We start from the raw sequence: 27,335 nt of genomic DNA, 5'->3' as shown, positions 1-27,335 counted from the left end.
GCTCTTGCTTGCGCAAACAATGAGTATTGTCTTTCTCTAGAGATACCCTGAATTCTTCTGCCAGTGAATGGTGCATATAACGAAATATTCTCTCTCTCTCTCTCGTCTTCTCTCTCTCTCTCTCTCTCTCTCTCTCTCTCTCTCTCTCTCTCTCTCTCTCTCCCAATAGAGGCTTCCTTATTTAAATCATTCATTGAGTAGATCTATCGCCCTTTTTATTCAGATCGGGATATTTAACCAGACTTTTTGTTTGGAATATTTTTTGTTTGAGGAATCAGGATTTAAAAAAATGTAAAAAAAAAAAAAATATATATATATATATATATATATATCTATTTATATATATATATACCACACATAATACATATATATATATATATATATATATATATATATATATATATATATAATATATATATATATATATATAAGATATATAATGAAAGCTGAGCTCACAAGTTCTTTTCTTTCGTGTTTTCGTTTAGGCTACTGATTTCTGTCGTAGAAATCTGCATTCTGTATGGATGGTCGATGGATTTCCTGTGTTGTTATTTTTCAATAACAGTTAATGCTATATATAATAATAATAATAATAATAATATAAGATAATAATAATAATAATAATAATAATTCATGCAGAAGATCGTGATCGTAGAAACGGCACACATAATAAGAAAAGTGATGGACTCCTAAGAAGGCAAGATGCAACCCGGAACCCCACACATAAATACCACCAGTCGAATTGGATGACTGTGATAGACCAAATAAAGAATTATTATTATTATTATTATTATTATTACTTTGATTTGCATGCAGTTCTTAATGAGTTTTGAATAGTCTTCTCCTTTTCTGTTTTACTACTACTGCTACAACTACCACCACTGTTAATAATAATATAATATAAATTGAGTAATTTGTTCTTATTTTCCGGTGATTTTCACTTCAGTTGTAATTAGTTTCTAATGGGCTATTAGAATCTCAATCACGTCTTCTCAAGATCTCTTTTCATGGGTAGACTAACTCGAATAGGACACAAACACACACAAAAAGGACTCCGTAGGATAATGAATCCTTCTGTACTAATAAGCAATTGGAGTCGAATGGCATTCCAGTGCTACAGCTGGCTCTTTTGTAGCCAAGCAGACGCACCCATTGAAGTTTCCTCCGATACCATCCACCCGATTGTAAAATCGACGTTTATTACCTTCGCCTGCATCACTCACTCAACCACCACCCCCGCCTCCTCCCCCTCTCCCCCTCTCAGCCTCCAAAACTCCCCCCCCCCTCCCCTCATCTTCATTCTACCCCCACCCCCTCCTTCCTTCCACTTATGCCCCCGACCCCTTGAGGAAAAACTGGTGGTTTATTTTTTTTCTTAGGGGTAGGGAGTAGGAGGTTTTTGGTTTTTAAGGGGCGGGGGTTGGGGGGGAGGGGGCGGTTTAGCTGTGGAAGGAAAGAAGGTATGGGTGATAGTGAATGAAGCCTGTCAGCCGAAGTGTTTGCCATCAATGGAGTGATTTTTTTTTTAACTTGCTTTTTGGCGACGTTATACCGCGCGCGCGTCTGTTTTTTTTTTTTTCTTTCTTTTTTTTCTCACCAAGGACGGGAAGAAAAATCCTCGGGCTCGATTCGCTCGAGCTAATAGACAACAATTGAACCAACACACCAGTTTAGACTACAAAGAGAAGCCACTAAAAACTGAAACAGCTGTCAGCTGTCACTGCTTGCTTTTTCCCGAATGACTTCTTTTTTTTTTTCTAGGGGGTCCTACACCAAACGAGGAACTTTTCATAGGTTTTTTTTGGTGGGGGGGGCTGGGGGGGGGCGGGATGCGCGGTGTCGGTTAATTTTTGCTTTGTGTCAACGCTTCGAGGACTTAATTTAGGAGCGTATGGTGTGCTGGCTATGCTAAGGAAGAGTAAATATCTCCTTTTTTGGTCTCCTTTGTACATTATCGATCAGAAGAAGATCGGCTACAGCTTAGTGCACTGTCGAATAGCTGTCCAGAGGCAAGGTTGTCTTCGGCCAAGCAATGTACAATAAGTTGATCACATAACCTAGTAGGAATTCCTGAAATAAACTTAATAAATATTAAGAAACGTTCGACTTGGGTAAGATCGACTCCGGTTCAGTAAGTGAAGGATGATGATCCGGGAGAAATTAGACTTCTACTGAGAAACACTTAATAATAATAATAATAATAATAATAATAATAATAATAATAATAATAATAATAATAATATTAATAATAGACTTTGGCTGAGAAACGCTTGATGCGATCAAGTTCAAGTATAATAATAATAATAATAATAATAATAATAATAATAATAATAATAATAATAATAATAATAATAATATTCTACCTTGACGCAGGTATTGCAACGTCGGCAACTCCTACATTGTTTATAGATTATCACGGATGCTGTCGAGATAATGAGTCTGTCAGATTGTGCATAATTAATTGTTGTGCAACGAGGAGTTCTGAGAGTCCCGTAATTACTACTATCGACCATTTACGTGTTACTTTACCCCCACCCCCTAGACGCTGATGGAAGTTACGGGGTAATTACTTGTGTAATTGCGAGACTGGGACATTCTTCATGGATGTAATTGCTTAGATGAAGACATTCTTCAAAATCCTCATTCTGACAGGGTGATGCGTTCTTTCCCCGAGTTGTTGAGTGGTCATCTTCAAAGTGGGTGTTTCACATCGTATTTCATCGCTATTATGGTTAATTACGAGAAGCTCGTAATTACTCCGGGTGTCAATTAGGCCTCGGGGAAATGTTCTTCCTCATAATATCCCCCATGTCCCGGGCATTGGCTAGTATTTTTTTAAGGACCTTCAAAAAAGTTTATTTTCCCAACATTTTTGTTTTTCTCACTCGGCTCACGTTTCTCTCTCAGGTTACCTTCATAAAAAGTCTTGTTAAGAAGTGATTGTTCCTGCTATGGTCTGAAATCTGCGTTGCAGTCGGGCCATTGCGATTTGTATGTGTAAATTAATTTGTTTGTGATCAGTATTTTTGTTCGTGGTTTTAAATCCTACTCAGAAGTATATAATACTGTGTTAATATTTTTGCGAAGAATCTTAGTTATACAAAGGTCTCATACCTTTCGTTATATTCACCAGTGCAGTTTATCCTTGCTGTTATTATTATTATTATTATTATTATTATTATTATTATTATTATTATTATTATTAGTAGATGAACCTTGTTCGTATGAAACAAACCCAAAAGGGACACTGACTTGAAATTCAAAGCTTCCATAGAATATGCATTCGAAAGAACAGAAGGCAATGGGAAATAGAAAAGTTATTAGAAAACCAGATAAATTAACAAATTAGTAAATTTGTTCATTTATTTGCGTTAATAATATTAACTACAATCACTCCAGTCTCTCACAGTCACATTACTTAGGTACATAAGACACTCTCGCAAGCGGGCGTTCCTTTCTGAGCCGTCATATCTCTGTTGCTCTTTCTTTATTATCGTCTGCAATATTTTTCCGAGAATTTCCCCTAGCGAATACCGTTGCCAGCGGAACATTATTATTTCATCTCATTTCGTTTTCTTTTCGCAGACTCATATTTCATACCTCCGTGGAGTGGGGGTAGTGGAGTTGGGGATTGGATTGGGGGGGAGAGTATTCGTTTCAGAATTGTACGTAGCGACGAAAACGGGATATGGAAGTTGAGTTTTTTTTTTCGTAAGCTTGGAAAAGTCTGCATACGATGCAAAAATCTGCACAACGTTTATTACTCCTCAGTCTTCCTTACTTTTTCTTTTTTCTTAGAATGGCGGAGAACGTTTGCATGACGTCACTTCACGCCGTTTAGTTTCCTCAATTCTTTGCTTCAGTTTTCCAGGACAGAAAAAAACGGTTGCACGATGCAGAGAAATTTACAGTTTCATCATCTACAAGTTTTTTTTTTTTTTTTTTTTTTTGCCACAGAACATTTATGAACGGTTGACCTTTACAGTGTTACACCTTTATTATCGTGTTTTCTTATCTCTAAAGACGGCTGGTAACGTTGGTATGGTACGAAGACCATTACACCTTTTTATTTGATTTTCCTTAGAGTTCATCAAGAGTTGTGAGGAACGTTTGCTAAGAAAAAGCCATAACATCGTTCCATTTCCAAATTTCCTTTAATCTTCCTCATAGAATGGTGAATTCAAGTTACACGATACAAAGGTCTTTGTACCTTTTCATGTCCCTCAAATCTAAAACTTGCTTTTCTCACACAGAGGAGAAGACCGTTTGCTTAAACAAAGACCTTTAAATCGTTTCACACCTTAATTTTTTTCGGCGAATTCCTTCATTGGAAAGCCAGCATGCGGGTATTCGCCAGCCCGCCCCGCCCCTCCCTCCCCACTTTCCTCTAACACACTGACGTACGTTGACAATGGGTCTTTTAAACAGCTTCGTTTGTATGTGCACAAAGAAGAAAATACGGGAGAGAAAGAAGATACGTGAGAGGCCCCCAGAGTGACGTGTAGGAAAAGCTGTGTTTCAATACTGCCAAACTGAAATTTTGGAGGAATGTAGTATAAATGATAGACTTGGTAAAGCCTACGGTTTGTGTTTGAGTCTTGAGTCGAAGGTGAGTTCAAGGGAAATTCAGAGGTGATAGAAAAACACAAAACCGGGGAATATAATCGTGATAAGAAAAGGGTATTGAAGCAAAATTCAAACCTAAGAACAACAGTTACATTTCTTTTATAACATATTGACGTATACCACAGCCGCATTAACTATTAGATGAGAAACAAATGCGAGTTTCAGACAAATGTCATGAACTGACCTTCAACGCCTTTTCTCTATATTTATTTAGTATTCACTCAATATTTTCAGTAGCACCGACATCCCTTAATCGACTCCAGTGAAACGTCACACACGCCTGACGTGAAGTGTAGTTTTTTTCTGTTTTTTTCCTTTTTTTTTTTTAAAAAAAAAGTTTTTTGGTTTTTTTTTTTTTTTTTGGCTATCTGGCTATATTGAAATATCGTTTTGAATCATGTGCCAATTGCGTTGATTGATTCCATTTTAGCGTTTTAGACGCCGCGCTAAAAGTCTCGTATAATGTCCCACAGTCAGGCCGGGTGTCCATAAAAATCCCTGGCCCTCCGTTTTATTATTTTTCGTCAAAAACATCCGCCGCTTCCATCCATCACCGCCAGCTGTTAACAGATCATGAAATTAAAAAACTTTTATTTATATTAGTTTTTATTGTGGGTTCAGCACTGAGCTTTCGTTCGTCGCTGTATATAGGAGGGTTTTGCTGTAAGTGCTCTCTCTCTCTCTCTCTCTCTCTCTCTCTCTCTCTCTCTCTCTCTCTCTCTCTCTCTCTCTCTCTCATATTTCAGTCAGTCCTGTAAGTAATATTAGGTCTAGGCTAAACTATATATATATATATGTGTGTGTATATGTATGTATGTATGTATGTATGTATGTATGTATGTAACATCGTCTTTAAGCCCTTAAACTTGTATATGCTGTCATAGTGTTACAGCTTTCCCATTTCCATTCTTTATTTCTTCCATCGAATTACAGTAATGATCGTCTTGGTTGTATTTACATCGCATAAGGTATAAAAAGAACGCTGTGCACTTTTTATACCTTTGCAGTTAAGGTTATATGGTGTGTAATTTTTTTCCCAGTAATTCATAGGCATAAAAAAATTGAGTTGTTAGGGCTCACTTATTAGAGGAAAAGGAAGAGCGCTTATTGTCGACTACACTGAAATCCAAGGAGACCTGAAATGTAGGCAATGAACTGCTTCAGCTGATAGTTTCGAGTACTCTTTTCGCTGTCATTGCTGGGAGGAAGTTCCCCATTCCCAGAAAAAGCGGTTATTCGAGATTAATTAGCGAGATATTCCTTAATGTGTGGTTTGATAATAACAATGTTGATTGATCAGAAAACTCGTGTGTTCCCAATGATAAGTGGTAGTGGGCTGTATGTCCAGCGATTGGTAAACTACGTCTTCCTTTTGCTTATCCAGTATGTGACTTATTGGTGTTGTCCTTGTTCAAGGGAAAGTTACATGAAATGGGAAGGAGCCCTGTACTGAGGTAAGGATAAACTCTGCTAGTCCCAGCTAACATGCTTTGATCGATCTTACGGAGTTGTTTATGCTTCGGTTAAAGAGCGATTCGTTCATAGACAGGTTAATTTGCAAAAGCCCTAACATCTAGTTAGGTTTGATTTTATGGTTTTGATGTGATGATTAGTTATGGTAGTAGGAATGGAGTGGTGGTTGTAAATGAGGATAGGATGTACCTTTCTTATAGTAAGTGGAAACCAGAAAAAAAAGGAAAAAATGTTATGGTAGCAAATTTGAAAAGTGCCAGTTTTAGAGTTCGGCCAGGCCTCTTGTCAAATTATGCCTCGAAGAGCCACTTCTATTTACCAAAGGAAAGTTGAAAAAAATAGGAGGGTTGACGATTAACCCAGTAACATTTCAGTTTGACAGTACCGTCAAAGCACTCTGCTACAAAACTTTTCGTTAGCAGCCATTTGGTCCCGAAGTTTGATAATGTTTAAAAAGTAAATGTGCCGGATTAGCATAATTTTGAATGAATTACCTGCAGTTTTAATGGAGACGGAGACGCGCTTATATTTGCTGTGAAGTGAAGCATCAACACCCATGATTTTATTTGCATACGGCCGGAATTTTTAGACGAAAAAGGTAACGTTGAAATTTCGGTGGTGAATCGGTAATTAATGACACATGTAATGCTTAATAAATGGCCATTTAAATCCCACGACGAACTGATGTCGGGTTTTCACGACGCGAAGGAATTTCATACAGAGTGGAAGTTGTGTGTATTCTGTGTATATTGTAAGACTCTAAGTGTAATATGTTTTTATAAAAATTTCGTTTGGTAAATATAAAGGAGAAGGCTGCACGACGATATCGTTAATATGATTTTTCGGTTAAACTATTGGTAAATCTAGGCAGTAACATGGACTGCAAGGAACGGCCCCACGAATACGAAAGCCACTAGGGATTGGGGCGTCCAATGTATTTCGTCGTGTCTAGTACTAGCCCCTTGGGGTTAATCACAGTCGACGTCCCAAAATTCTTAATAAGCAACCCAAATACTATAGGAAACTGCCATTTCCAAAGAAATACCCGACGCGGAGGTATTACCTAGATCTACCAAACTACTTAGAAAAGGGTGTATTTAGTGCAGTAAAGGGGAGATAATCCGAAAGCTGCTGAGAAAAGGAGATATGTACTACCTCCTTAATTATGTTTTTATGTTTGTCACTGAGTACCAAAGTGGGTAGCGCCGTCAGTGCACCTCATGCCGTGCACCGTAAGTATTACTTAGGCTCACTCCACGTCCTTTCTGCGGTCTGCCCCTAGCTGCAACCCCTTTCATTACTTTGACTGTACCTCCATTCATATTACCTTTCTTCATCTTGATATCCATCCACTCCTAGCAATTGTATCTTAGTGCAACTGCGAGGTTTTCCTCCCGTTACACCTTTGTAACTTTGTACTCTCTAACTTTTTACTCTGTTTTTCTTTCAGCACTGAATGACCTCATAGTTTTCAATGTTGGGCCTTTGGCCTAAATAATATATTCTGTATTATTCTGTCACTGAGGAGGTAGTACTAAACATTGCTGGGCACAGTGGTTAGCACCAACCGCTGGGAAATGATAATAGTACAACTATAAAATATCATTATCTCTGTAGATTTCTCACATTATCTCGCCTGTACTGCCTTGCATACATTCTTTTCTCAATTGTTTAGCCAAAAAGTGATCTTCATAGACGATATCTTCGTGCGACTGTCTCCTTTACATTCAAGTTTCGGCTTTAAAAGGTTGTAGAAGCCTGGCTATATTATTGAAAAATGGGTTTTAGACATTCGTGCAGTGTATTTTTGTTGGGGGCTTGGGTAAGGTTGGTAGCGCCGTGTGCATAACCTTTGCCTTCGGTAATTAGCCACAAAATACACCAGTTACGTTAGGTTAATGAATTTGAAGTGATGTTCCTTATGGATGGTAGGTGATGACTGTGGGCCCTTTCCAACTGTGGCTATTAACCTCGAAAGACAAATACATATTTATAGACCTTTTGACAATTTCAGTTTGGTATTAACATCAGATTACTGGTATTGACATATTATTATTGTGGTTTCCTAATTTTTTATTGTTAGTGTTTACTGGTTTATAATACATAACTATTTATTTATGTATATTTCAAATATATATATGTACATATAAATATATATGCATTTATATTCATACGTTTACATATACTACATATACTACGTATACACATGTATATAATTATATTTTTAGTAGTTTGTATATGTTTGTATATCTAATATAATATATATTATATATTTTATATGTTATATAGATATATGTATATATCTATATATTATATATATGTATATATATATAATATATAATTATATATATATATATAATATATATATATACTATATATATATATAATATATATATGTATGTATGTATATATATATATATTATATAATGGTATCTATATATATATATGTAATATATATATCATATATATATATCTATATCATATATATATATATATATATAATATATATGTGTGTGGGTATCTATATCTATATAATCTATATATATATATATATATATATATATATAATATATATAATATGTCTATCTTTTAAATATATAATCCTCAAACCTAGAGCCCCTTTGAAATAAGAAATATTCTCTCGTGCCTACGTTCAAATTTCTACATCTTTCTTGCGGGAATTTCACAAATATAACAATAATTGTCGTCAAACACGAATGCTTTACGCTCACGATGATCTCCCGGAAGACATTCCTCATGTAAACAAGGGAAGAAATCCCATTCAACATTGTTCTCCCCCACCCCCTTCCCCCAACTTCCAACCCCAGGCCCAAAGAGACGAGGGTTCCTGAGACTAGTCCGACTGCCATAACTCATTCCTGCCATTTCTCTCTCTCTCTCTCTCTCTCTCTCTCTCTCTCTCTCTCTCTCTCTCTCTCTCTCTCTCTCAAAAACTTACACATACGAATGAGCGTTACAATTTATACAATTTGTGATTTTTAGGAGCTATCTTTTTTTTAGTCTCTCTCTCTCTCTCTCTCTCTCTCTCTCTCTCTCTCTCATGCGAATATGACGGAGTGACTGTGAAAATAACCTTTTTCATTTTCCATTATCCTCTAACAAGACAGCCCTTCAATCCTTTGCTTCTTTGTTGCTTTCAGTGCGAAGTGCTTAAGTACCATACATAAATTATTAACATTTTGAATTTTTAATCTGGTATCAACGGTTATAATTTGTTTGGTATTATCAACAATAATTTGTTCCATATTCGACGTCACTAAATCATCCACAGGGAGACCGAAGTTTGGCAACCGATATTTTCCATTCAGTGTCAGACAATGCAGTTTGGTCTTAATGACGTGAGGAAGATTTATAGCTTTCTCTCGCCCACCTGAATGTTCACACACAGCCATCTCGTAGCAGGTTGGTGGCTTTGGTTAGATTGAGTCGGCCTTATGCCAGCAAGGGAACTTATCCAGAGTAAAATTAATTATCACATTATTATTCTCCTTGAATTTTAATTCATTTTTATCCATTTGTTTATTAATTTATTTACTTTTTTTAATAAGCGAGATCTCTTCTTTCTGTCATTTACCTTCTCTTACTTCTTCCTAATGAACACCATATTTTTTTGAGGCTTGAATTTCAAGTCAATAGCCCCTGTTTGCTAGTTCCATATGAATAGGCATCTTCTGAATAATAATAATAATAAAATAATAATAATAATAATAATAATAATAATAATAATAATAATTTGATGCCTCATATGTTCATTTCCATTCTCGTAAATTGCTTGCTTTATGTCTTACAGACCGTTATCCAGTCCCGTGTATCTCCTGTTGAATTTGGTCTTTCGCTGAAATGATACGTTTCTGAGTTGGTTTTAATCTCTCTCTCTCTCTCTCTCTCTCTCTCTCTCAAACACATCACTTTTCGTCCCTTAAAAAAAATTAAAACACGTCATAATGAAAGCTGCTCCTCGAGCGATACAAAGCGGTTATAAAGACCCCCTCCCCCCCAACCTGCCTCCTTCCCTTCTTTTCTTTCGCACCCTCTCCTCCTTCCTCTCTCCATTTCTCCCTCCCTCTCCCTCCCTCCCTCAATCCTTACCCGATACCCTGGTACAATATCCCCCTCCCTCCCCCCTTCTACCCCCGTTGGCAGAACCCGCCGTTCCCTCATTAAAGTTGGAAACGATTGAGGTGTTTGGGATGATGAAAGCCTTACAGGATATTCTGCAGAGGGGGGGGGGGGGTGGGATGATGTTTGGGTGAAGGTTGCGGGAGAGGGAATGGTGGTGAGGGGTGGGGGGGATAGGAAGTGCCATCTTAATATTTAGCTGGGCACTGTCGGAGAGAGAAGGTGGGCTAGGGTGAGGAACGAGAGAGAGAGAGAGAGAGAGAGATTTGCGCTGTTGCATGATATTTGTACTTTAGAAATTTGGATATTTTTGGGTTTTTTAATTTGTTTGGTATTATCGTAGGAAATTAATATTACAAAAATGTGTAAAAAAAAAAAAATATTGTTCGAAGAATTGGCGTGTGCGTACAAGAAAGAGTGCAAAATAATCCTACAGTTATTTACGAGCAATGTTCTTGTAAGTGAACACCGTATATAATAAGCTGGGTTGTGTGTTTATCAAAGGTATTAACATAGAGACATTGAGTATAGGTTACTGATGTTTTGCTCTGGAACCCATCTCCAATTACATGGCTAATTGAGACGTTGGTATCGCGAGAGTTAATAAACTCTTGTAACCACTACGTTTAATTTAAACTAGTGGTTATGTGACTGCACACCTCTTGCCGTCACCACACCCACACATTATGAATGGAATTCATTTCCTTCTGTGTTCCCTTATACCCATATCACATGGCTATTTGAGACATTGGTATCTCAAGAATTAATCAACTGTTGCTACCACTCCATTCAACTTAAACTCGTGTGTTTGCAATTGCTCGGATCTTGCAGTCATCACACCCACCCATCATAAAGTTGTGTGCATCACATTTTAATCCCTATTAAAATATGAGCAGCCATTTAGAGAGAGGACGGGGAGAGTGCCTTAAGATGTTGGTTATTAGACTAGCATATTAGCGTGTTGCTCCAGCGTGCAATTAACGGTAATCATATTTTGCGTAACCCCTAATAGCCTGTAGCAACACTTGAGGAAAGCAGACGGTCGTCCGCTGCCGAGCAGGCTTATTTTTCTCGTGAAGATTTTAAAGTTGTAAATTTTCCATTGATTAAAGTTCTTGGTCTTTATGATGTTGATGGTATCGGGATTAGTCTAGACTAAGTAGAATGAACATCGATTTTTGAAGTTTCATATCAAGCAGATGGTTCACTGTCAATCATTCCATTTTTCTCCCGAAGATTATGAGGATGTAAATTTTACATCGATTAAAGTTATTAATCTCCCTGTTATGAATATAGAGATTAATTTAAACGAAGTAGAATGAGCATAGATTTTTAAAGTTTGTATCAGTTCAGACGAAGTAGAAAGAGCTTTAGTATTGAAAATTGTCGCCTTCAGCTTCCCTCAAATTTTTTCATTGAGAGTAATTGATTTAATGTAATTTACTTCAACGTCAATTGAAGAGAGATCAGCCTGACGAACTTTGAGCAAGAAGGGGAGGGAGCGTGGTTGGGAAGGGGGATGCAAGGGAGAGTGGAAGAAATAGCATCTTTTCTCCACCTCCTCCTCCTCCTCCTCCTCCTCCTCCAATTCCCGGATTACCCACCCCCTCTCGCCATACACACAGCCCCTCAAAAAATCTTTAAAAGTTGGTTCACAAAAGGTTTAGCTCAAGATGGTAGTTGAGGTGGCTGGGGGTGGAGGTTGGGGGTCGTGTAAGGGGATGAGGCAGGTGGAATGAATGGGGGGGTGGGGGGGGGAGGGGTGGGGGGAAGGGAATGAAGTGATTTTTTTTTTCCTCCAGGGGGGTGAGGGGTGTTAAAGAAAGATGGAAAGACGGAAGAGGAGGAATCGTGGATAAAAGGATGAAGATTTCGGAATAGTGTCTGGGAGGAGGGTTCGAGCAGATAAGGTAGAAAAGGGGAAAGGTACTTAAGGGGTTGCTGAGATGAGGCAGCCTAAGGTGGTTATTATTATTATTATTATTAGTATTATTATTTATTGGTCACTTCTTATTAAATGAGTTATCGTAGGCTTCCACGAAAGCAGGCATTTTCTTTAGAGCATCGCATGATTATGAAAGCCATTTTGATTTTGTATTAACATTTTTAATTTGCAGTGTACTTACCTGCATTATCCAATCTTCCATGGCATTTATTTTTTTTTATTAAGCTTATCGGTATAGGTCGACATTCTGTACAATTAATGTTGAACATGATAGCCTCTAATTAATCTAGTTCAAGCGAGGCCAAAGAATGACATTAAAAAACAAAATGAAGGTTACAAGTCAGATCTGCATTCAAGAGTATTCATGCTGTAAAGCCAGTACATTGAATAAATCAAATTGCTTTTATGTCTGTTTCTTAAACAACTTTTCAATGCTCTGTAAAGCCTCCTTACACTACCACTAATAAATTTTGAGAGGCGCATCACGTCTACCACTGAGAGGTGAAACTTCTCGTTATTCGGGAAAATGAGAAGACAAATACTAGCATTAATAATTGTGGTAGGAATTAGCCAGGATTTATTTACAGTAATGGGGAAAGACTGGTTTATCATTGATTAAAAGAGGTGATGGGTTTGGACATTTCTTAGTTTTGCGTTGGGAAGAGACCCAGATTTAGTAAGAGAGAGATATAAATTGTTAGGGCTAAGAGGTGTAATGGACGTTGGGCGTTTATCAGAGAGAGAGAGAGAGAGAGAGAGAGAGAGAGAGAGAGAGAGAGAGAGAGAGAGAGCTACCTGCTGGAGGAAAGGTCGGCAGGAGTGACAAGCTAGTTTGCTGAACCACCCGCCTGTGATATTGTTTCCCCCTTCCCTACGAAGCTTCCATTCCCATACCAATTCTCTTTTCGTAGGTTACGGATGGACTTGCCCTCCCACCCCTCCCACCCTTACCTCCACCCCATTAACCTACTATCCCCCTATCCCCATCAGGATGATCCTAACTCCTCCCGCTCCCCTTCCCTGCAAACCTACCAGTAATTCCTCCATCCTCTTATCCCTTCTGAACTTGTTTTCCTCTGTCTTCTTCATTTCCAAAAATAGATAGGCCAACTTCCCCCCCTATCTCCCCCCACCCCTTCAAAAAATCTGGTTCTTCGGGATGGTACCTATTTGTTAATACTCCCTCTGCTCCACATTGGTTTTTGTTGCAATCCCCAAATTATTATTAATAATAATAACGCATTCTGTTTTTTGCCGAGTATCCTCATATTATTATTATTATTATTATTATTATTATTATTATTATTATTATTATTATTATTATTATTATATGAAATGTTCCTAATTATGACGAGGTATAATCTATTATTATTATTATTATTATTATTATTATTATTATTATTGAGATTCAAATCGTTCAGTGCATCTTTGTAAGCCTCGTGATTTTCTGAGCTTTAAATTGTCCGGAACGCGGTGATTATATCTCAAGTTATATGCGAAGTCATTCGGATGAAGGTCAGTGCGCCCAACGCATCAAGTACGGCTTAGCTCGAGTGTGTAGTATATTTTAGTCTTCAGCGACACTGGGCATATATATTTTGAATTTGTGGACACTGGAGATGTATTTTGAATATGTGGACACTGAAGGTATATTTTGAATTTGTGGACATTGAAGATGTATTTTTAATTTGTGGACGCTGAAAATATATTTTGAATTGGTGGAGCGACACTGAGCATATATATTTTGAATTAGTGGGCACTGGAGATGTATTTTGAATTAGTGGGCACTGGAGATACATTTTAAATTTGTGGACAATGGAAATGTGTTTTGAATTTGTGGACACTGGAGATGTATTTTGAATGTGGACACTGAAGATATATTTTGAATATGTGGTCATTGAAGATGTATTTTGAATTTCTGGACGCTGAAGATATATTTGGAATTCGTGGACACTGAAGATATATTTGAATTTGTGGACACTGGAGATATATTTTGGGTTTGTGGACGCTGAAAATAATTTTGAATTTGCTTAGGAGTTTTATACGTTTGAAATGAAGTGCGAAAAAGCATTGTAGCACTTTCGTTGCAGTAACGTGAGCACTGGACTTGAGAACACCCACTAAATGCCAGGCATTCTATTTGGAGGTTGAGAATGTGGTGTATAGCGACCAACCCTCCCCCCACCTCTCTCCCCTCTTTTCCCCTTAATTGGGGATTGGTGTAGGTAATGTTTTGGGATATGCTTTAGTTGTACTCATTGTCAGAATGTGCTGTTCTAGTTTATTAACCTGAGGGGTGTATACTAACATTGTGTGGATAACTGCCATCACTTAGTTACTAAAGTAACTGATATGGCCGTTGTCAGTCACCGGTGTAGTTTTTTTCTTTCTAACCAGTGGTAAAAATTCATAGATTTTGTGGAAACTTTATTGAAAAGGTATTGCTCGAAGGGCAGAGAGAATGAAGTATGGGATAGCTGTTTGTTAATGCAGACTAAGACAAACGTGTGTCCACGCGTATGAGTGTTTTGCATGTGTAGCCAGGGATAGTGGTAATTGGAATTTCTTCTTTGTTATTATTATCATCATCATTATTACTGGACTGTGCGGTTAGGCGGTCTGTAAGAACTGATGAATTTTCATGAACATTAGTTTTGCTTTTAAATTTCTCTAAATTTTTAAATTTTACTTTTACGTTTTTAAAAAATTCAGTACTTAAGTGTACACTGTTTTAGATAAATTGTGAGTGGTTTCGTCTAAATCTTTTCACTTTTTTTTGTCTTTTTTTTTCCATTTTACTGTCCACCTCCCGGGACAATTGTTTCATAGTGCAACTGCGAGGTTTTCCTCCTGTTACACCTTTCAAACCTTTCAAACTCGATATTTCCCCTTCCCCGCTGAATAGCCTCATAGGCCGCAGTGCTTGGCCTTTGACCTAAATTTTATATTTCGCTCATTCACTAGCCTGAAACGTCGTATTCCCCCTCCCCCCCTCTCTCTCTCTCTCTCCACTAGGGACTACGCCCCAGGGGATGATGGGGCCTGAATCGTGGGAGATTGCCACCTCCTTCATCCCCTGCGAAGTCTCAGTATGCGTGTGGTTAGGGGCTGTGATTTTAACGCATTCTTGCGGTCCTGAGGCTTAAGTCTTTAGGCAGTTTTTATTTTTCCTTATTCAAGAGAACCTGGTTCGAATAACTCGACGAAATTTTATGTTGAGCTGCATAATCCCATCTTATTTTTCAACTTATTATTATTATTATTATTATTATTATTATTATTATTATTATTATTATTATTATTATTATTATTAGGTAGCAGACCCTCTTTCAAGTATATAGTGTTGAAGGTGATAGCTGCATCAGCTGCATTCAGTTTATATAGTTTTCTCTTGTCTTTCTGATAACTGATTTTTCAGGGATACTGCAACTCACTGATGTTTGTCAGTTACAAACTTGGATAGTTTTATTTCGGACGAATAAACAATATATTATTATTGTTATTTTTATTTACGTTAACTGCTTAGTTCCATTTTATTTGTGGAGTTTTCTCATTAATGGCAAAACCATGACGTTTTACGGTGTACTTACGGGTATTTACTCTCTTTTATTTATTTGACTCCTTTCTTGGCGTTTGAACCTAATAAATGATGGTTTAGACAGAACAAAACTCATCACGAAGATGAAAGTATATAGGGACATACAAGAGGAGGTTTCAGTTATCGCCAGGGAACGGCTATCATGAACTGCGTTGATGAATGTGGTATATCACGTAGGAGCCACCTCACATGGTTCACTGTAGCCAATACTTAAGGTTCTTTATCATCGTCCCTTCTGCCGCAAACTGCAGCCCGTTTCATTCCCTTTACCGTATCTCCGTTCGTAGTCTTGCAATGTCAATCTCCCAGCTGAATGACCTTATACGTCCCAGCGCTTGGTCTTTGGTATAGAAATTTAGATTCCATTCCATATTAACTTTCTGCCTATTAGATTTACAATGCAGGTTGGAAATGTGTTTCTATACATAAATAATAAAACGATCAAAAGCGATAATTCGATTTTTTTTATAGAGGGGCGCAGGAAGTAAACAATGCTAAAATTTATAATGCAGGTCGTGAAATGATTGCCTGTGTCATTGTAGGAGTTTGTCTACTCAAATTACAAGGCTGAATTAATTATGAATTTATGCTGCCACGGATCATTCTTGCGGAGATGTATTCAATAAATTTACAGGGACGTTTTTATTCCTATTTCTTTTTAATTCCACTGGCCCCTCGTCCACGTTATGGGTCATGCATAAGCTTAATATTCCTGTAGAGATAGAGAAGGTAGATGAAATAATAATAATAATAATAATAATAATAATAATAATAATAATAATAATAATAATAATAATAAAAATATAATAATAATTAATATTAATAATATAATATTATTATTATTATTATTATTATTATTTTATTATTTTTTATTATTCAAGTATTTTTCAGCGGTACTTTCAACTTACTACCAGCATTATTTATTCAGGAGAGAGAGAGAGAGAGAGAGAGAGAGAGAGAGAGAGAGAGAGAGAAATCAACTTGTGTGTTTTCTTGCATGTGTTAACCGATTGGTTGGTTATGTAGCGGTCAGAATGCGGTCGTTCAGCGGTCTATGAAGGCTATAATTATCGAGAGTTTTTGTGCCTAAATTATGTTGTGTGAAGTGGTTTTACAGATAGTTAATTCCGCCGTAGAAAATAAACAACAAAAAGAGTTGTTAATAAATAACCTGATGCTCTGTGGTTGTTAAATTGTAGGTGGTCAGTCTTCCTGATGGATTATGTCTTTGTGGTGAACAACATTACTTCAAAACCATGAACACGACACTGGTATCTTTATTTGTTTACGCTTTATAGGCCTCTATCTTTGTATGCATGCTTGTATACACACATATATGTATGTGCGAATATACATATATATTTTGTGTAAATACATATATACACTTATAATCTTTATGTATATACACACTTATATAAATATATTCATATTTGCTTTTATATATATTCAGTCCTCTTAGAGCCATCTTGTCGCGTTGCCTTCCCTCCCCTCCCCTCTCCCCTCTCCTTCACCTATATAAAACCCCCAACACCATATCTCACACTCCAGTGCTGCTGGAGAGAGAGAGAGAGAGAGAGATTTTGAATGTTTTCGGAGGGGTTCTGCCTCAACCCCCCCTCCCCGTCTCCCTCACGCAAAAATCTTCCTGAGAATTGGAAGTATCAATTTGAAGTCCCTTAAGAAATCCAGTAGACAAGAGGCTTCTGGGGAAGTGAAAACAGTGGATATATTGGGTGGTGATTTATGGCTCCTCCTCCTCCTCCTCCTCCACTTCTTCTGGGTTCATAACTACTATAGGCGAGGGATAGAAAAAGGTCGGTCGGTTGATGGCCTACTGTAGTTTTTTTTTTTTTTTTTTTTTTTTTTTTGCGAATCAAGTAAGGCTGTGTGCGTCCTAGGTCATCTGATCTTGATTGTTCTCTCTCTCTCTCTCTCTCTCTCTCTCTCTCTTGCGCACGCGCAAGAACTTTGTGGATGGGAATATTTTGTCTATTTGTCAATGTTTGCTCTGCCTAGGTTTCATTCCTGATGATTTTCCGTGCACAAGTTTGTGATTGTTTCAGCTCTCTCTCTCTCTCTCTCTCTCTCTCTCTCTCTCTCTCTCTCAGTGGATTGCAAGTAAGACTGCCTCATTCTCAAGGTTTCTCTTATCTGGCTAACATGATCTTCTGAACGCAATTTACAGTTCCCTCCTCTCGGGCTGTGGGACGAGCCTTTATGGAGACTGAAGAAGGAGAAGCTTCTCATCGACATCAGATCGGGAGATTTGTTTTCTCTCAGCTTTGAGGCTCTTCAGGAGTCGTAGATGCCATTACATCTTATTGCGCGGTGCAAACTACTTTCTTGTTGTTGTGGTAATTGGGGGTGGGGGTAGAAAAGGTCTACGGAAGAGCCTAAACATATCTGAAAAAGGTGTTTAGCGTTGAATTAAAGATAGTGGACTTTTAGGATAGGATATTGTGATTTATTTATAAGGATGAAAGTGTAGAAAATAATGTGCATCTTGAACAGTACCGAAAAAATTTATAATAAATTATATCAAATATATTTTTCTTTTCGTTGGTGAAACAAGGCTCTATTTGACAGAAAATTTGTTGCACGTTTTAATTTACGTTAAAAGTAAGGAATATAATGTTTACCACTTATGCCTGAGGGGGGAAATCTTCCACGCGTCCCGATTAAGCGAGAGGTCTGATCACGCCTTGTTTGTGTGTGTGTGTGTGTGTGAATGAAATTTTGTTAGTATTTTAGAAGTGGTGGTGATTTACTCGACTGAATTTCATTCATAGTGAGTGGGTGAGGTTTCAAGGGAACATCATAACATAACAGGATTGCTTTCATGTGTATATTTTTATCTTATCTTTTTATTATCTTTTCTATTCAATTTGATTTATCTTTTATATTAATGTTATCTATTATATTATAAGCTGTTATATAGAGGTATAAGGCTCACGCGGAGCGGACCTCTTGGGGTTACTACATACTCCAAATATATTCAACATTTTGACTCTCTCTCTCTCTCTCTCTCTCTCTCTCTCTCTCTCTCTCTCTCTCTCTCTCTCTCTCTCTCTCCAGATAAATGTACTTTTAGTGACCTCGGTGAATTCTTAACGATTTCCCCTCCCTTTTAGATAAGCTTGTCACTACTAAGCCGTGTATCTAAATATAGAAGCACAAATTTTCATTGTACAGTAAACGCTAAAACAAACTACTTCGATAGTGAGTACGGGTCTATTTCAGGTCTAGTTAATAGGATTTAAGGCTCTGCCGTGACGAAAGTATTCTGAAAGTGGGATTTAGATGGATTGAATATGAGAGCGAAAGGTAAGGATTATGTGACAAAAATATTTTTGGCACAAATATTTTAGGTTATTTATATAGACATTACGAAAGTATTAATTTTTGGTTTTATCGTTAATGTGGCTGGCGACCTGTAGATGTATTAAGTGTGTTGGTTTATGTTGAGAGAGAGAGAGAGAGAGAGAGAGAGAGAGAGAGAGAGTGTGAGTGTGTTACAACGTGTTACAAGGATTAGAATGTCTTGAAGACTTGTTAGTCTATCCGAGGGGACATCGTGTGCTCACTTATCTGTAGGAGCAGGTTTTACTGTTCATTCACTGTGTCCTAATGATTTTGTTTAGCTTTCTTTTAAACTCTTCCACACTGTTGCTGTTTACAACTTCTGGTGGCAGTTTATTCCATGTGTCACATATCTTGTATGTGAAGAAGTTCCCGCAATAAGATGTGTTGTATCTCTACAGCTCTATTTTCCATCCATTGTTTCTTGTCTGGTTTTCGTTTATCGTAGATGGATCACTGTCTACTTTTGTTATGCCTCACAGTATTTTGAATGTTTCTATTAGTTGTCCTAGCAGTCGTCGTTTCTAAGCCACACATCTTCAGGTGCTCTAGTCGGCTTTGGTAACCTATTTGCCTTGTGCCCCTGCCAATCTATTTGTCTTTTATTGGCCTTGTTGACCGAAACTGTACTGCATATTCAAGATGAGGTCTAACTATTGACGCGTCGAGCTGCACACCGTTTCCTTGTTTCTGTATTTGAACTGTCTCTTTATGTATCCCACTAGTTTCTGTGCCTTCTTTTCAACTTTTATGTCTTGTTTTGTGGATTTTAAGTCCTTGGTAATAATGATTCCATTGTCCTCTTCTTGTTCTACACTATTTAATGTCACTACAGCACCTTGAGAGAAAGACCTCTACTACAACACCGAGAGAGAGAGAGAGAGAGAGAGAGAGAGAGAGAGAGAGAGAGAGAGAGAGAGAGAGAGAGAGAGGGGCAGTAAGAAAAATGAAAATGCTGTGAACGAGAGAGAGAGAGAGAGAGAGAGAGAGGTGAGAGAGAGAGAGAGAGAGACCAGACTATAAAAAGCTGAAACTGTTGTAAAAAGAAAACAAGAAAAAAAGACTGGATGGAGTGCTTTGGAAATCTTGTTGAACTGACGGCGTGTGTAATTGTAGTTTTGTCTGCTAAATAAAGATCGAGGAGGTTGCCTGTGTATTTATACCCGAAAGGAAAAAGACCAGGATGTCCATTTTTACGGCCATAATGGTGCGGTTCTTTTCGCTCCTGTTCCAAGATCACTTTTCTCTCTCTCTCTCTCTCTCTCTCTCTCTCTCTCTCTCTCTCTCTCACTTTTTCACAGTGATGGCTTTGTTTAAGAATTTTCAAGTCTGGAGAAACTTTCCTTCGTCACTCCCACTCTCTCATCTTTGTTTGAGTAAAACCGATTCCTAGGCGCGAAGAACGGAGTGAGAATGCAAGGCTTCTGAACGAGGAAGGAAGGAAGCAAGGAAGAGAGAGAGAGAAAAAAAAAGAAAATAAAAAGAAAAAAGTGAGCGAGGGACCTGTGTGCGAGTAGTATTTTTTTTTAGGGATGAGTGGGGTTACCATACAGAGGTGGAGATGGGGGTGGGGGAGGGGGCGCTTTGGTTTTTGTCGAGAGAAGCGGCGAACTGGCGTAGGTTAAGGGCACGGGGGCTGTTAGCGGCGGTGATGGAATGCCTTTATATCAGGGAGAGGATATTAGGCTTAGTTTCTGTCAATATAATTTAGCTCGCCTATTTCTTTCACTCGTATGCGTCCCTGCATTCTTAAAAGGTCCTTCCGCGTTGGGCCGTGGATGTCGTCGGTTGGGGCTCTGTGTAGGTCCTACATCTCCCCCCCACCGCCCCTTCTCTCTCTCTCTCTCTCTCTCTCTCTCTCTCTCTCTCTTGAGAGGAAAGGTCCAAGCCATTATCGGATACTAGAATTTTCAGTATCTGTTTTCATCTGCGGTTCCAGATGTCTTGCTGTACTGTTATAGGCCTAGTCTGTCTACGATTATAATAGCCTTAATTGTTTTCTAAGGAAAGTATTCGATTTCTGTCGTTTAATGCCTAGTTTTGAGAGAGCCGGACGATTCTCCCTTCTGTTCCTGGTTCCTTCCTTGCCTGCTGCCTACCTTAGAGTGATTTTGGCAGTGATTGAACAGTCCTATAAAAGAGGTTCCGATGGGTTATATTTCCTTACCCTAGGGTGGCGCTAGGCTTCCGTTGCAGTGCCAAGGATTAAGGGCTTCTCTGTCTGAAGGGGTTAAGGCTGAAAGTCATCTGCCCTGCCAACAGACGGTTTTGGGATGGGGGTAGGGGAGAGGGGATTGAGGGTAAAGTATTTTTTCTTCTTTTTTTTTTTGAGGTTTTGCAAAGAAGGCATTCCCCAAACTTTGATGGTTTTCTCAATAAATCTTTGGAATTCTTTCCGGAAATGAATGCGAGAGAGGAACATTTTCCTTCTATTTTGGAATGGATTTCTTCCCGCGTCAACTTCGGGCCCCCGAGAAATATTTGGAGAGAGAGAGAGAGAGAGAGAGAGAGAGAGAGAGAGAGAGAGAGAGAGAGAGAGAGAGAGCGCTTGTGCTTTCCCCCCACTTTGGGATGTTAGCCATAATGACGTTATTCGGACGTGTTAGCTTCTTGAGCCAACGCTTTTATTTTTCTTTACTTTTTTTTATCGTCATACATAAGCATTTATTTAATGTTTTCTCCTGAAGGGAAGGCGCGACTGAAACGATTCGTTTTTCATTTCGGGAGGAATGGTTGTGGCCCGGGTGAGAGGGAGGAGTTGCAGGGTGGGTGGGGGGGGGAGGAATATTTTCGGGTCAAATTGGGGCTGGCATTTTATTTTTTCGTTTTTTTCAAATGGCTGTATTAGACAGTTTTGTGATGTTTCTTGCAAATTGTCATGCAACTGCTTTCCATAAACTATAGTATGATGAGTCCAGTTTGTGGTAATTAGCCATATGTTAGTGTATATATATATATATTATATATATATATATATATATATATATATATATATATATATATATATATATGTATGTGTGTGTGTGTGGTGTTGTGTGTGTATACATGAAGATGCATAATTAGTCACCTTAAACTACCTTATTCCCACAAATAAAGAATATTTTGAGGTCATAAGCCTGAGCAGCAAGCTGGAACTTAAAAAGTAGGCTTTTCAAGGGTCTTTTCCTATTGTGATTTGACCCTCACTTCTACTGTAGTCATTTTTTAGAAGGTCCTTCTTCTTCTTCCAGAAGATATCCTGGAAGGAAGGATCCAGGGCAAAGTGACCATTTTTTCTTTACATTGTATAAGGTTAGTGGGCCAACCAGTGCCCTTATCTATTAAGGCTGGAAGTAAATGAATCTAATGAAAAGAATTTTTTTTTTTTTTGTCAGAATAGCCGAAGCCCTGAAGGAAGCTGAAGAAAATGGGTTGCTGGTAATTACTGGAAATAACACCGGAACTGGAAAGAATACCTTTACTCAGAGGCTTAGAGGATTTGAATATGAACGGCGTTTCAGTGACCTATGAAACGATGGCTACTAAGACTCCGGAAATTTACTTTGAGGGTGTTTAGATAGGCTGCTTTTTAATGGATTAAAAAAAACAATCTGAGACCCTTATTTAAATTTTTATGGCATATGGAATTAACGCCATTAGAATCCGTGAATTTATTTTGAAGTTTTTCATATAAACTGCATTTTATTTGATCGACTACAAAAAACAATCTTTAGGCCATGTTAAAATTTTTATAGACATGGAATTCACGCCATCAGAATCCACCGTAAATTTATTTTGAAGGCTTATATATATATATATATATATATATATATATATATATATATATATATATATCTGTATATATATATATATATATATATATATATATATATAATATATATATATATATATGATTTTTATAGGCCTGTGGAATTTACGCCGGACGAAGTTCATGTCAAGTTTCCTTCTCATTTTTGTCCAACTTCGACTATGCTTGTATATTATTTTTTTCGATAATTATCTAAAACCAAGGTATTAAGGTATTCATCTGCTGTATTGTGAAACCAAGGTTCTGAAATGAGTATAGAAGAAAGAATCATAAAACAAAAACATTATATAGAATATCTCTTGATTTATGTTTGAAGATTCGGAGGTTAAGACTTGTGCCACAGGCCACTGGCATCAGCAGTTCGTCTGTTTAACCGTAACAAACGGTAAAGGCCAATTTCGTGAGTCCTTAGAAATCTGAGAAATAAAACTCGCAACTATATTTCCATTGTTGCTATTGCAATAAGGACAAGGCATATTCACAACGTCAAATATCATGACTTCCTTTGAGTAAGTTGTAAGAAATGTTGCCGGGTTCAATCCTACAATAAGGGGTTCGAGAGAGAGAGAGAGAGAGAGAGAGAGAGAGAGAGAGAACCGTTTAATTTAGTAGCTTCTGTTAAAGCGGACTAGACCGTAAAACATAATATTCGTTGTATTACGGTGTGGTTTAAGATGTTTGTGCGCGCTGGTTTATGCTATGGCCTACTAAACCTCGTCCGAGTGAGATAACTGGATACGATTATTCGAAAATCTTGACTCTTCCACCCCGACGAAATTAATGAGGATGGATGCAGAGAAAAACGATCTCTCTCTCTCTCTCTCTCTCTCTCTCTCTCTCTCTCTCTCTCCTGCGGGCTAACGAGGGAGAGCAGTGCTGTGCGATCTGAGCAAATTTTGCTTTGGGGCGAAAAGCGCAGTGTGTAATTGTTTTGTTTTAAAGTCGGGTTATCCGAAGTCTCTCTCTCTCTCTCTCTCTCTCTCTCTTCTCTCTCTCTCTCTCTCTCTTTCTTTCCTTCCTAACAGCTTTCTGTCGAGAGGCCCTTTTGACCATTGAAGGCACAGCAATCGATCGTTAAAATCATCATAATCAATCGAGCTGAACAACATAGCAGCAGCGTCGTCGTCTTCGTCGTGTTACGGAGGCGGGCCGGGGGGAGGGGTAGGAATGACGTCATGGTCTGTGACCAAACGAGGTAGTTAGCGGTAATTTATGGTGGACTTAACAGTCATTACGGCGGAGAATAAACGGGCCGGCGGGGGTAAACGTTGGTTGGCCATAGTTGCCATGTTATTTAAGAATCCATTACGGGTGGTTGGAGGTATCAGCGAGAACTCCGGCGTTTATTGCAACGACTGTGTTGCAGCGCCATCTTTATCTATGTTGCAGGCATCTCTTAAGTAAATTCTCCCTCCCCCCACCCCGCCCCCTTTACAGTTATTGTAGCACCATCTTGCAAAAGGTCAAGAGGTGCTACAGGGAATCTGAGTTTTGGCTGCCGGTTGGGCTTACCGTCCCCTCGTCTCACAACGCTCCTCCTGGTTCGCAGATTTTGAACCTAGACCTTGTTTTGAGCCCTTTCCGTCTTCCGGATTTCGTTAATCATTGAAAATTTTGCGTCAACTGCAAACGAGTTTGAGGTGGCCTTATGCCAGCAAGGTCTCATGTTCTTGATCCAGCAATGAAGGGATGGACGGGACGTTTACTATAAATTATAGTCTCTTTGTGGGGACCCACAATGGACATTGCGTGTTTGAAGAATAATTTTTAAGTGTCCCTAATAAAGAAAAGATTTGGATGTTTGTTTGTTTTATTTGTCTTTCATTAAGCGTAACCATGAAAATGTTACGCGTGTGAATACGGATAGGATGTCTCTGAGGATTCATTAATTTGTAAGGAAAACTTAACAGAATTTGAGAAGAGGTTCTTGAACTTTGAAAGAGCCAAGTAGGTAGAAGAGAAGAGAAGATATCTAAACATGAACATCTATAAGTTTTAACTTTTTTCTTTTGCCGTGGCATGTGGGTTGCTTTGTCCTTAACTTGTCCTTTTTGTTGATCTTGACATGAGGGTTGTCTTTTTAATTTTCCTTATCGTTCCTTAGTCAGCCTTGTGCTGGTCATGATAGAAGGATTGTCTTGTCCTTGAACATCATCTCCGTTTGTTGGTGGTAGCATAGAGGTTGACCTCTTCCATCCCTTATTCCCTCTTTTATTATTGGTTGTGGCTTGAAAAGTTGTCTTCACCCATCCCGTGTCCTTCCTTTTATTGGTCGTGCCAGGGTTTGATTTTCCTTGCACCTTTCCTCCATTTGTTGGTCGTGAAGGGTTGTTCTAGCCCATCCCTTAACCTCACATTTGTTATTAGGTTGTGGCTTGAATCTTCTTGTGTCTCTTGCCCTCTCCTTATTGGTCGTGACATGAGGGTTGTCTTATGCTTACACCTTTCCTCCATTTGTTGGTCGTGGCATAAAAGTGCCATGTTGATATGCCTTGGCCTTTTCCTCTCCATTCTCTTACTGGACGTGACATAAGGATCGTGACATGAGGTATGTCTTGTCATAACACCCCCCTCCATCTCTTGGTCATTCCATAAAGGGGCGTCTTCTGCTTTTCCTTCTCATTATTTTCCATTATTGGTCCTGACATGCAGGTTCGTCTCCTCCTTTTCCCCCTTCCTCTTATTGGACGTGACGCAAGGTTTATCTTGTCCTTACACCTTTCCTCCATTTGTTGGTCGTGACATATAGGTTGTCTCCGCCTTTCCCTCCCCTTCCTTTTATTGGACGTGACATAAGGGCTTCTCCCTTCTCTCTCCCTTCCCGAGTTGGTCGATATGCGGACGCAGTGAGCCGGTGAGCCTGTTATGATAGGTTTGTAGCCGACTTAAGAGGGGTGTTCATCCCCCAGCGCCATCTTCGTTCAACTTCCTCATTAAACTTCTCCCATCTTATTACGGAATCGCCGCGCGATACTCGCCCTTATGTGCAGCCTCCGTAAGGGCGATTGGGTGCCAGCAGCATTGCCTCGGGAAATGACCCTGCCATATCTTTCCATATAGGTATTAGGATTACAGGAGCTAAATGGCTCTTTCGTCAGTGTGAAGACTTGTACGATGCTTAGGGTTACTCGTTGTACAAGAATGCACACGTTCCTTAGTGAAATTCAAGTGTCGGCTGATTTTTCTTTGCGAATATGAAGTTTTTCAGATTTAAGTTTAAGTCGAATGTTTCTTTAAAAAAAATAAGGGGGGAGGGGTTGTTGGTCGCAAAATGGGCAACAGTATCTTTCTAGTGGTTAATTTGTTCCTAAGAGTCTTGTTTATATCTAGATCATCGTACAATTTCTTTTCGCAGTGCTGTAAATATAAAAGTTAGCGTGCATAGAAAATGTTACCTTAAATACACGACCAGCGTAGGAACTGGGGGCGGATGGGGAGGTGGCGTTCCATTATTTGAGCTTGACAAACTTATCCAGTGTAGCGTTATAGGGCGTCCTTGTATCCTCCGACAGTCCCTACGACGCCCAGATTTGTGACCCAATGTGACCGTAGCATTCTGGGTGAAGAGGAGCAGGGGAAAATCAGGTCAACTAGATGACCTCTCTTACCTTTGTTTTCCTTCCTCCCCCTCCCCCTACCCCCTCCCTTTACTCTGTTAGGCCGATCAATAGGAGAGAATTACGGGGGGTGCCAAGGGGTGGGAAGTAAGGTTGACCTCCTCCTCTTCATCCTGCTCAACATGAACCGGTTTGTGTATGTATGTATGTACTATGTGGGCGTGGAACATTTCATAAACAGTCAAGCGTCCCGCAGACGTGTGCAGAAGATCGTGTACATGTACTTGCGTATAGGTAGGTAGATAAACAGATTGATGGATAATGTAGTCTAATATCCTCTCTCATTCGGCGAAAATGTGCGGCTTCCTTTTTTTCCATTTTTAGCTTGAGGGAACAGCAGTGGAAGTCAAAGGGGAACATATGTATATTGGCCAGAGGAGAGCAGGGGAGAGAGTTTTATGAACTGACATGAGAGAGAGGAGAGAGGAGAGAGAGAGAGAGAGAGAGAGAGAGAGAGAGAGAGAGATCAGTAGCTTGATTCGGACGAAAAGTTGGTAGATAAAACGTGCTGTAGAGTGGAAGTATAAACCCTGCACTTTGATTTGCAATTATTGGGGATTTCTGCTGGATTGCATGCAATAAAATGAGATTTCTAGTGTGTGCTGGGATGTATAACCCTTAGGCATGGGGAGAGGAAAGCCGTTTGCTTGAAAAGTGTAATCACTGATGGTCTGTAAACAAATCTATTATATTTATGTATTGGGTGTTGCAGTGCAGAATAAGTGTTAAATTGATTAAACGTCTTTTAGATAATTACACACTAAACAT

The 27,335-nt window shown here is 38.7% G+C and overlaps 1 protein-coding gene across 4 annotated transcripts in view; it reads left to right on the top strand.

Annotated features, from left to right (window-relative positions):
- Window positions 1–27,335, top strand: part of LOC135202375 (RNA-binding protein Musashi homolog Rbp6-like) — a 1,243,940-nt gene that overhangs the window by 884,767 nt on the left and 331,838 nt on the right. The gene's annotated exons all lie outside the window — the stretch shown is intronic.

The sequence above is a fragment of the Macrobrachium nipponense genome, chromosome 30 (genome assembly GCF_015104395.2).
Source record: "Macrobrachium nipponense isolate FS-2020 chromosome 30, ASM1510439v2, whole genome shotgun sequence".
Lineage (NCBI taxonomy): Eukaryota > Metazoa > Arthropoda > Malacostraca > Decapoda > Palaemonidae > Macrobrachium > Macrobrachium nipponense.
This window is presented reverse-complemented; position numbering and strand designations above follow the sequence as displayed.